The sequence below is a fragment of the Aegilops tauschii genome, chromosome 3, assembly GCF_002575655.3.
Source record: "Aegilops tauschii subsp. strangulata cultivar AL8/78 chromosome 3, Aet v6.0, whole genome shotgun sequence".
NCBI lineage: Eukaryota > Viridiplantae > Streptophyta > Magnoliopsida > Poales > Poaceae > Aegilops > Aegilops tauschii.
The window spans coordinates 86,877,930-86,887,127 of record NC_053037.3 but is presented as its reverse complement, the minus strand read 5'-3'; the positions used below and the strand labels follow the sequence as shown (position 1 = coordinate 86,887,127).

At 45.8% G+C, this 9,198-nt stretch overlaps 1 long non-coding RNA gene across 1 annotated transcript; it reads left to right on the top strand.

Annotated features, from left to right (window-relative positions):
* Positions 1–4,575: 4,575 nt before the first annotated feature.
* LOC109757308 (uncharacterized) lies at positions 4,576–5,840 on the top strand. Its single transcript, XR_002231484.4, has 3 exons — positions 4,576–5,130; positions 5,233–5,345; positions 5,423–5,840. It is a non-coding gene; the product is annotated as an uncharacterized lncRNA (long non-coding RNA).
* Positions 5,841–9,198: the final 3,358 nt, after the last annotated feature.

The following is a 9,198-nucleotide window of genomic DNA, read 5'->3' as shown; positions in this document are numbered from 1 at the left end:
ATGGTGGAGAATTTGGATGCAGATAAATAAAAAAAACAAGAAACTAAGTCCCCGCCATTCTATCCTTGAGTCTAATTTGAAGGATGATCTCCCTTGGTCAAAATAAACAAATATTCGTATATCGAAAGACATAAACACATATAACATAAACAACAGGTAAATTTGTCCTGCTGCGGGTGTTGCCATTCATGTAACACTACTCTGCCGGGACTCTCTACACGCATTTTCCTTCCTCAACATACTACTTGCAGTAGGCAAACCACCTCCTGTTTTTCTCAAAGACGATGGTGCAGAGTTCCTTCTCAGAATCAAAGGTGCAGTGTTCCTGTCAACTTTATTTATCTGGCTACTACGTACTACTCCCTCCGTTCCTAAATATTTGTCTTTCTAGAGATTTCAACAAGTGACTATATACGAAGCAAAATGGGTGAATCTACACTCTAAAATATGTCTATAAACATCCGTATGTGGTCATGTAATAGGATAGGTGTCTAGTTGCCTATCTATCTTTATTCCGCCGGTTGTGGCTATCCTGTTTTTGTAGTTTTGCTCTTTGGGAGCTTATTTTGCTTTTTGAGATTTGGAGACTTTGTTGAACTATTTGTTTATTAATAAAAGGGCCGCATGCATCGTTCTGATGCAGAGGCCGGGGGATAACCTCCTTTTCGAAAAAAAGCATTCGTATGTGTTAGTCCATTTGAAGTCACTAAAAAGACAAATATTTAGGAACGGAGGGAGTAATTAACAAACAGACTGAATACAAGCGCCATGTGGCATAGGAAACAACTCCTTTCTCCCACGTTTGTTTTACTCATGTGTCATGTGTGGTCTTCAGACAGTAGAAGCAAGGGATCACCTCTGCTCTGTTTCAGCTGACAGTTTGCTAAGTGCTCCTAGCACTGCTGTGGAATTAATCTGGGACATGATTTTGTGGATAATGTTTCAAACTCTTCTTTAAAGGATTAATCTGCAGATACAGGAAAGTGTTGAAAGGTGAGCTCAACTTAGTCTCCAATAGAGCATCTGGCTTACCAACTTCAGGTGTAACAGGAGAGATGTATGTAAAATAATTAGCGTGTGAAGAACTAGGTATTCAGGCTATATACGAATAAGAGTTCTGCAGAAATCAGTCTCCGTACCCACTTTCCTTCCCGAACATACTTGTTCAGCCACTAGTTCCTTGCCATCTTGGTCAGTTTTCTCTCACTGTCAGCAGTGGCAAATTTCAGACGACCATCCACTGGACTTGTAGTGAGAGAATCGCTAGCCCTCTCTTGTGTGTGTGTGTGGGTACACTTAACATAGCCCTCTCTTGCCATCTCATCAAAAGGGACCATGGGAGGTGCCTTATATATGTTGGTACAATTTTTTTTTGTCAATGTGGGACTAAACCTCACATGCCCTCCACTATTTTCACTTCTCACCATATTCCAAAAACTATTTGGGCCGAGTCCACTTTGGGCCAAAGGGCCCGTAAATTGTTCCAACAATTATGAGTTTTTTTTTTTGGGAAAGTCCGACAATTGTGAGGTGTGTATGACATAAGAAAACAGATGAATTCCATTGCCAGAAGTGTATGGCTTTCATCTGTTTTGCTGTGAAGGGGAATCTGTGTTGTAGTTCAGGATTATATTCGTGACTGACAGTGTTGGTGAGGTGTTACCAGAGGGTCAGAACAAAGGCTGAAGGTGCTCATGTTGGATCGCTGTTGCGCTTCGTCTTTATAAGGAAATCATTACCTCTATATGCTTCACCGTGGATTAATTTTGGGACTGTCTATTTGACAGTAGATTGAAAATCAATTCAGTTTCATTCAAATATTTTAGCCATTGAAAATTTGACTGGTGTATGTTTGTCCCTTCTATGTATGTGCTCAAACTGCCCCGTTTGCAGTTTGCAGCCCCGAGTCATGACTCAGAGCATCTTCAGCAGACCCCACATCCCGCCGACCCGCAAAACGCATTTGCAGTTCGTGGAAAACGGCTTTGCGGGCCGGCGCGGACGGCCGCAGGGCAGACCCTGCAAAACTGACACGTATAAAAGGATATTCGCGGAATATACTTTTTTACGGGTCGGCTTTGCGGGGTCTGCTCTTGCACTGCTGCAGCCGGTCCGCAAATATCAATACCACACCACAAAAATAAAACAAACATCCACACTACAAAATAATTATTCAGAAAAATCATCAATACCAACACAATACAACAATCATCCACATTACAAATAATTATTCAAATCACCGAAGCAAACTAAATAATGCAATGCAAAACTTGTCCGGAATACAAATAACACATGAATTAAATAAAAATGAATAGAAAAATGAGTTTGTTACTGCCCAGCCCCTTGCCAATGGTGCTAAATGAGATCCTCCTGAAGCTGAAAGTGGGTGTTTGCATTTTCAATCTCCTTGTATGTTTGAAGAAAAGCTCTAATGTGGTTAGGGTCTCTAGCTGGTTTAACACGGCTACCCACATTGTCGTAGAAGAACTGCAAGTTCATGCCTCTCTCATCTTCGAGAATCATATTGTGAAGGATAACACAGCATGTCATGATGTTTTTCAAGGTCCGCTTGTCCCAAAAACGAGCAGGACCACGAACAATGGCAAACCTAGATTGCAAAACCCCGAATGCTTTTTCAATGTCTTTTCGGGCTCTCTTGCACCCTTGCGAATTCATATTGTTTTCTAGTTTTTGGTTCTTTGATGCTCTTGACAAATGTGCACCAAGGAGGGTATATACCATCTGCAAGATAGAACCCTTTTGTGTATTCATGCCCATTGATAGTGTAGTTGCAAGCAGAAGCATCACCACTAGCAAGCCTTAGCAAACAAATGAGACCGTTGCAACACATTGATATCATTAAGAGTGCCCGGCATACCAAAGAAGCAATGTCAAATCCATAAATCCTCGGATGCTACGGCCTCTAGCAAAATTGTTGCATCACGAGACTTGCCACAATACATTCCCCGCCATGCCTTCGGGCAATTTTTCCAAGTCCAATGCATACAATCAATGCTACCTAGCATGCCAGGCCAACCTCTCCTCTCATTAGATGCCATCAAATTCTTTGTGTCATCCTCGTTGGGTGCCCGAAGATATTCAAGACCAAAGACACGGATGATCACTTTGGAAAATCTACGCAATGACTCAATTGTGGTATCTTCACCAATGCGAAGGTACTCATCGGCATAGTCAGCCGGAACGACATATGCAATCACCTGCATAGCTGCTGAGATTTTTTGATATGCACTAAATCCACGCTGTTTAACTCACTGAAAAACATATCATTAGCATACTTTATACTAAGTTGGGAATGTCAGCGCTTGAAAAATGGTTAGCAACTTGAGTCCTTGTAGTCCACACTTACATAAACTTGAATGTAAAGACGTCACAACCGTGCCTGGTTTCACATGAATAAAGGAAAAAAAAACATAAAATAAAATAACCAACAATGTAAATCAAGAACAGAATATAAAATAAAATTAGGTCAGCCATACTAAAAAAACTTACTTATTAGTCCGGTTGGGAACAGCTAGGTAGACAACGTCAAATATTTCAAAATCGATTCGTACAAGAGAAGATCATACACAAGACGATCCACAGGTCAGAAATCATTCAATTCCAACTTATTTTCTCATGCCTACTGATTTTTTATGAGATCTAACAGCCCGTAAAATCACAAGACTGAAAAGCAGAGATCACAAATTCTTTCTCTTCCACACAGTCTATTGCACAGAGCACTCCAGTCAAGTTAAAAATCAAAGAAACTGGTCAGTTTCGTTTCAAAAGCAGTAGGGTAAAAGAAACTAAAATTTACAGTAGCAAAAATACTGAAATTACTATTATCAAGCTGCTGAAATTACTAGGCAAGCAGAAATTCTTGTGCACGACAAAGTTTCTGACACAAAGGTTGATTCAGTATATATTGACAGTGTGATTAGATGCAACACTACCCAACAAAGGCACTGTGATTTACAGTCTAATTAGCACTGTAGTTTTACTGAGATTACACTGTAATTGCACTAACTATAAACACACTAAATATCCCAGTATAATTACAGTAAAAATTGCACTGTGATTACTGGAAATTACACTGAACAACATTGTAAATTATGTGAAATTGCACTGTAATTACAACAAAATAGCACTGTGATTTACAATGTAATTACCCTGAAAATTACACTGTGATTACTCTAAAATTACACTGTAAATAAAATGGAATTACATTCATGAAGCTGCTGTAAACTTAGATGCAATACTACACAAAACATAGAAAAACAGAAGAAATGGTTTTAAATTGGATGCAAATACTACCCAAGAAAGACAAACCACAAAGAAAAGGGTTCCAAAATGCTTGCAGATCCAACATAAAGAAATCCCTAGGAAAAAAATTGCATTGAAAATTTTATCTCTACTATTAAAGGAGAATCGAATATCGTGATGGTTCGACCTCTTATGGATACATCATCCCGCTCCCGATTCTTCTTTTCCCACGGTTAAAAAAAAATCTGGGAAACCAGCCCACCACTCCCCACGTTCCGCTATAGAACCACGTCCGACCTCCCCCTCTCCCCCACCTCTCGGTCCCGATCCTGTCTCTCCTCCCGAAAAAGAATCGCCGCCGCCTACCTCGGTACCACACCCCCACGCGCTCCCTCGCCGGCCCAGATCTCGACCCGCGGCTACTCCCGTCCCCCTGGTCGTCTCCGAGTAGAAGAACCCTAAGGTCGATGGTATCGTCGTCTTTGTCCTTAGAAGGCGTTGCCTCGAGGACGGCCCAGCGCGCGGTTTCGCGGGAGAGCCCGGCAACAACGACGCTGCTCACTGGTAAGGGTAGCGAGGCCGCGCAGCAGTCGATCTAGGCGGCGAGGGAGAGGGATGTCGATGCGGATGCCACGACGACGACAACCTCGTCATGGGTGACCGCGACATCGATCCATCTGATGGTGGGAGCGCGGGCGGGCGCGGGTTTGACGAGGAGCTAGGAGGAGGAGGACGGTGTGAGGAGGAGCTTGTTCAGCAGCACTGCTCAGGCCCCCAGCAACCACAGGTTGAAGATGTCTGTGATGGTGTTCATCTGAGATGTCATGCGGGGCGCATCTTTTTGCTGCTGGTCACCCGAGATGTCAGGTCAGCATAAGCTGGCCCTTGTTCTTTTTTGTTTGAACCCGATTTGTTGGTTCCGAGTTTTGCAGGCATGTGTTGCGCTGTACTGATGTCGGTCTTGTACAGTGACACTTGAAGATGTATCAAAATCTGTCGTACAAAATAAAGGAGCACCCAGGACGATGACTTCCATATTGGCATGTATGATTCTGGTTCGGCCGTGGCCTCTGATATCCCAGGTTAGCTCGAAATGTCCTGTTTCTTCTTGGGTTATAAATATTTGCTGATTCTTCATTAGATTCTTCTGTTCTTGCAGGGTGTGTGTCCTGTTATGTTGGGTTTGCTATGATTTGGGTGCGGCTAGCTACACAGCATCCGCGGGCCATGCATGTGACATGCATGCTAGCTAGGTATTTTTGACTCTGGTGGGGCGGTGCCGGAACCGCCTACGCTGGTTACGACCGCCGTGGCTATGCTTGAAGTCAGAATCACCACGATGACGGTAGTGACCGCACTCATATCAAAACGGCAGCCACAGTATGTGATCAGGCCTTTACTATCATCCTCTGAATTTGGGATCACCTGCAGGAGAAAGAGCGCGAGAGCCTAAGAGGGTAGTACAACATTACGAACAAGTTGTTTTTTATCCATGTAATTGATCTGATACGAAGCTGATGCCACATAAAAGGATAACTGAGTTCTTATCTCCAGTATGTCATGATGTTACAACTCAATTAATTTTCACCTCTCTAGCCACTATGCACGGAAGGTATTTGCTAATCTGCACAATGATCTTTTCTAATAAAATATGCCAATAATATCACCTTCATTTTTTATTGATGTCGTCTTATTAATCCCTGCTATAATCCAATTTGACCACATAAAAAGTTTTTCCACAATCTTCCCAAATATGTATTTTTTTGATGTAAGTATCTAACTGCAGGTGGAAGAACAAGATTCACTGTGTGCAACGGCAACAATAAATAACATGTCATTAGGGAGACTTCTGACGATTGTACCCTCCATTTTTTTGGCATTAGTACAAGTGTTCTGCTGCATTATTCAACTATGCACGATGAAGCTGATATAGGGTATGGACTAGACAATTGATTCAGTTTTTTTTCTCAAGAAGGTATGCAGATTGGGCATCAAAGTAGACAACAAACGATGACATTCTGCACCTTAGTCCATGGACAACTTAAAAGTTGATTGCTACTTTCTATTTTATATTGATGTGATCGCCAGCGAGAACAATTTTTTGACTGAAGCCTTCCCGCTGTTGGGCCCCTACTCGTTGCCAAATGTGACATCCTTCCTTCCGAAGCCTATATCCCTGCTCATGCGCGCGTCCAGGCCCACCAGGTTCTTGCCACCCGGCCCATCTGCTCCAGGCCTCTCAAACACGCGCCTGCCCTTGGCGAGGGCCTGCTCAGCTGCGACCGCTCTCCTGTCGTCTCCATTAACCTGAAGCACGGAGCCTGCGCCTCGCTCCCTGCTCATGTGGCGGCAGTCTTCTGCTCCTGCCGCACGCCGCCACCTCAGCCTGCTGTTGGAGATCTCCGCGCCTCTCCCCCCACGCTGCAGCTTCTTGGCGCCCCAGCTCCAGCCGGCGCCACAGCCTTGCCCCCGCTCGCTGACCAGGCCAATGTGGATCTGGCCCTCGCTGTGTGAGGGAGTCCTGGATTAGGGGGTCCTCGGACAGCCGGACTATATACTTTGGCCGGACTGTTGGACTATGAAGATACAAGATTGAAGACTTCGTCCCGTGTCCGGGTGGGACTCTCCTTGGCGTGGAAGACAAGCTTGGCAATTCGGATATGTAGATCTCCTCCCTTGTAACCGACTCTGTGTAACCCTAGCCCCCTCCGGTGTCTATATAAACCGGAGGGTTTAGTCCGTAGGACAACAACAACCATAATCATAGGCTAGCTTCTAGGGTTTAGCCTCTACGATCTCATGGTAGATCAACTCTTCTAATACTCATATCATCAAGATCAATCAAGCAGGAAGTAGGGTATTACCTCCATCGAGAGGGCCCGAACCTGGGTAAACATTGTGTCCCCCGCCTCCTGTTACCATCCGCCTTAGACACACAGTTCGGGACCCCCTACCCAAGATCCGCTGGTTTTGACACCGACATTGGTGCTTTCATTGAGAGTTCCACTGTGCCGTCACGATAAGGCTTGATGGCTCGTCTTGTTGTCAAGGACAACATTACCTCGGGGGAGCCCTGGCTGTAGGCCAAACTCTCCGACTAGGCGGCTTCGTCATGACCGCCCGTTCGGCCGTCACGCCGACGATGACTTCTCGGGTCATCAAAAACAACCTCCACGTCGGCTCGGGATTCGCCGAGCAGATGGATCCAATGGAGCTCTCTTCCTTGAACGAGCTCTTGGATCGCATCGCCGCCCTGGGAGTCGCTACGGACTTTGATCGGATCGGGCTTAAACCCGACCAAAGGGAGATTAACTCTCCGCCGGCCACCCATCAGATAGCGGTGGTGGAGGAGCAATGTAGCGATTCTTCCTCTATTTGAGGACGAACTATGCCCGGATTCCCGAGCTCTCCGAGCCGGATACCCGTCTATGGGAGGACATGGCCCAACTCCGAACCTAGAATCAGACATTGGGCCAGAACTATTGGGCAACATCCCAGAGCCCGAACTGCCCAGCTCGGAAACTCCTCCGCCCCTGGGTCTCAGATCGGGTCAGGGTTTGGACCTAAATCTACCCACCCGCCCGGACATAAGTGATCTTTCCCACATTAGACAATAGCCCCAAGAGACAGTACATCGCTATTGGGTCAGATTCCTCCTTGTAATGAGCAAGGTCAAGGACTGTCGTGAGGAAGACGCAATTTCATTCTTTTACAAAAATTGCACGGACAAGGGAATCCTCAACGCCATAAGTCGCCGTGACATAGCACACTTCGCTGACTTGGCGGCCATAGTACAGAAGTACTGTGCGATGGAAAGCGCCTGGAAAACCCAAACAAAATTCTGGGATCCCTCGGCTCTTACTAGACTCCCCATCCGAACTAAAAGGGTGTACTCTCGTAAGTCACCCGATCCAACTACAAAGAAACCAAAGGCCACTACAGGGCGTGGAACTATATTGGAGGGATGGCTCAATGGGCCATGCAAAATTCACAGTACACCGGATACCATGCCAACACACAACCTTCGAGCATGTTGGATACTCCGGCAGGTGGCCAAGAGCGGTGAGGATCTCCTCATCAACAATACCTCAGAGCACCATCCCTTGGAAAATAACAATACAGTATTGACAGTCTTCGAGACCTTCGCCTCAAATAATAGGCGCAAGCGAGCACTCCGCAGCCTTGCCGAAGTCTGCCACGTTGCAGCAATAAATCCATGGAACGACACGGCCATAACCTTCAATGCCAGTGACGAGCCTCAATTTCGAACAGCCCGAGCACCAGCCGCTTTGGTCCTTAGTCCAATCGTGGACGGCTTCCGGCTTACTAAAGTGCTCATGGACGGTGGCAGCGGATTAAACCTCATCTACAAGGAAACTCTTAGCAAAATGGAAATAGACAAGAGCCGCATTGAGCAAAGCAGCACGACCTTCAGAGGAATCATCCCTAGTCGGGAGGCACGATGTGCGGGAAAAATCACACTAGATGTGGTATTCGGCACGCCGGAGAATTATAGGTCCGAAGAAATCACATTCCAAGTGGCCCCGTTCAGTAGCGGATACCACGCCCTTTTAGGGCGGGAGGCATTCACGATCTTCCAAGCTATACCCCATTACGGGTACATGAAGCTCAAAATGCCTGGACCCAATGGAATCATCACTCTAGCTAGTGATCCGAACATAGCACTCCGCGTCAAAAATAAAACCGCCGCACTAGCCCTCGAGGCGTTATCCGAAGCCCTTGCGGCCGAAGAACTAACTACGCTGCGCTCCACAGTGGACAGGGACAATGTGATACTTGACAAAAGACCCAAGTCCACCTCTTTTAAACCAGCGGACGAAATAGTCAAATTCCAGGTCCACCCAACGGACCCTACAAAAACAACATCCATCGGGGCACAGCTGAACCCCACAACAGACGCCGCACTGCGGGAGT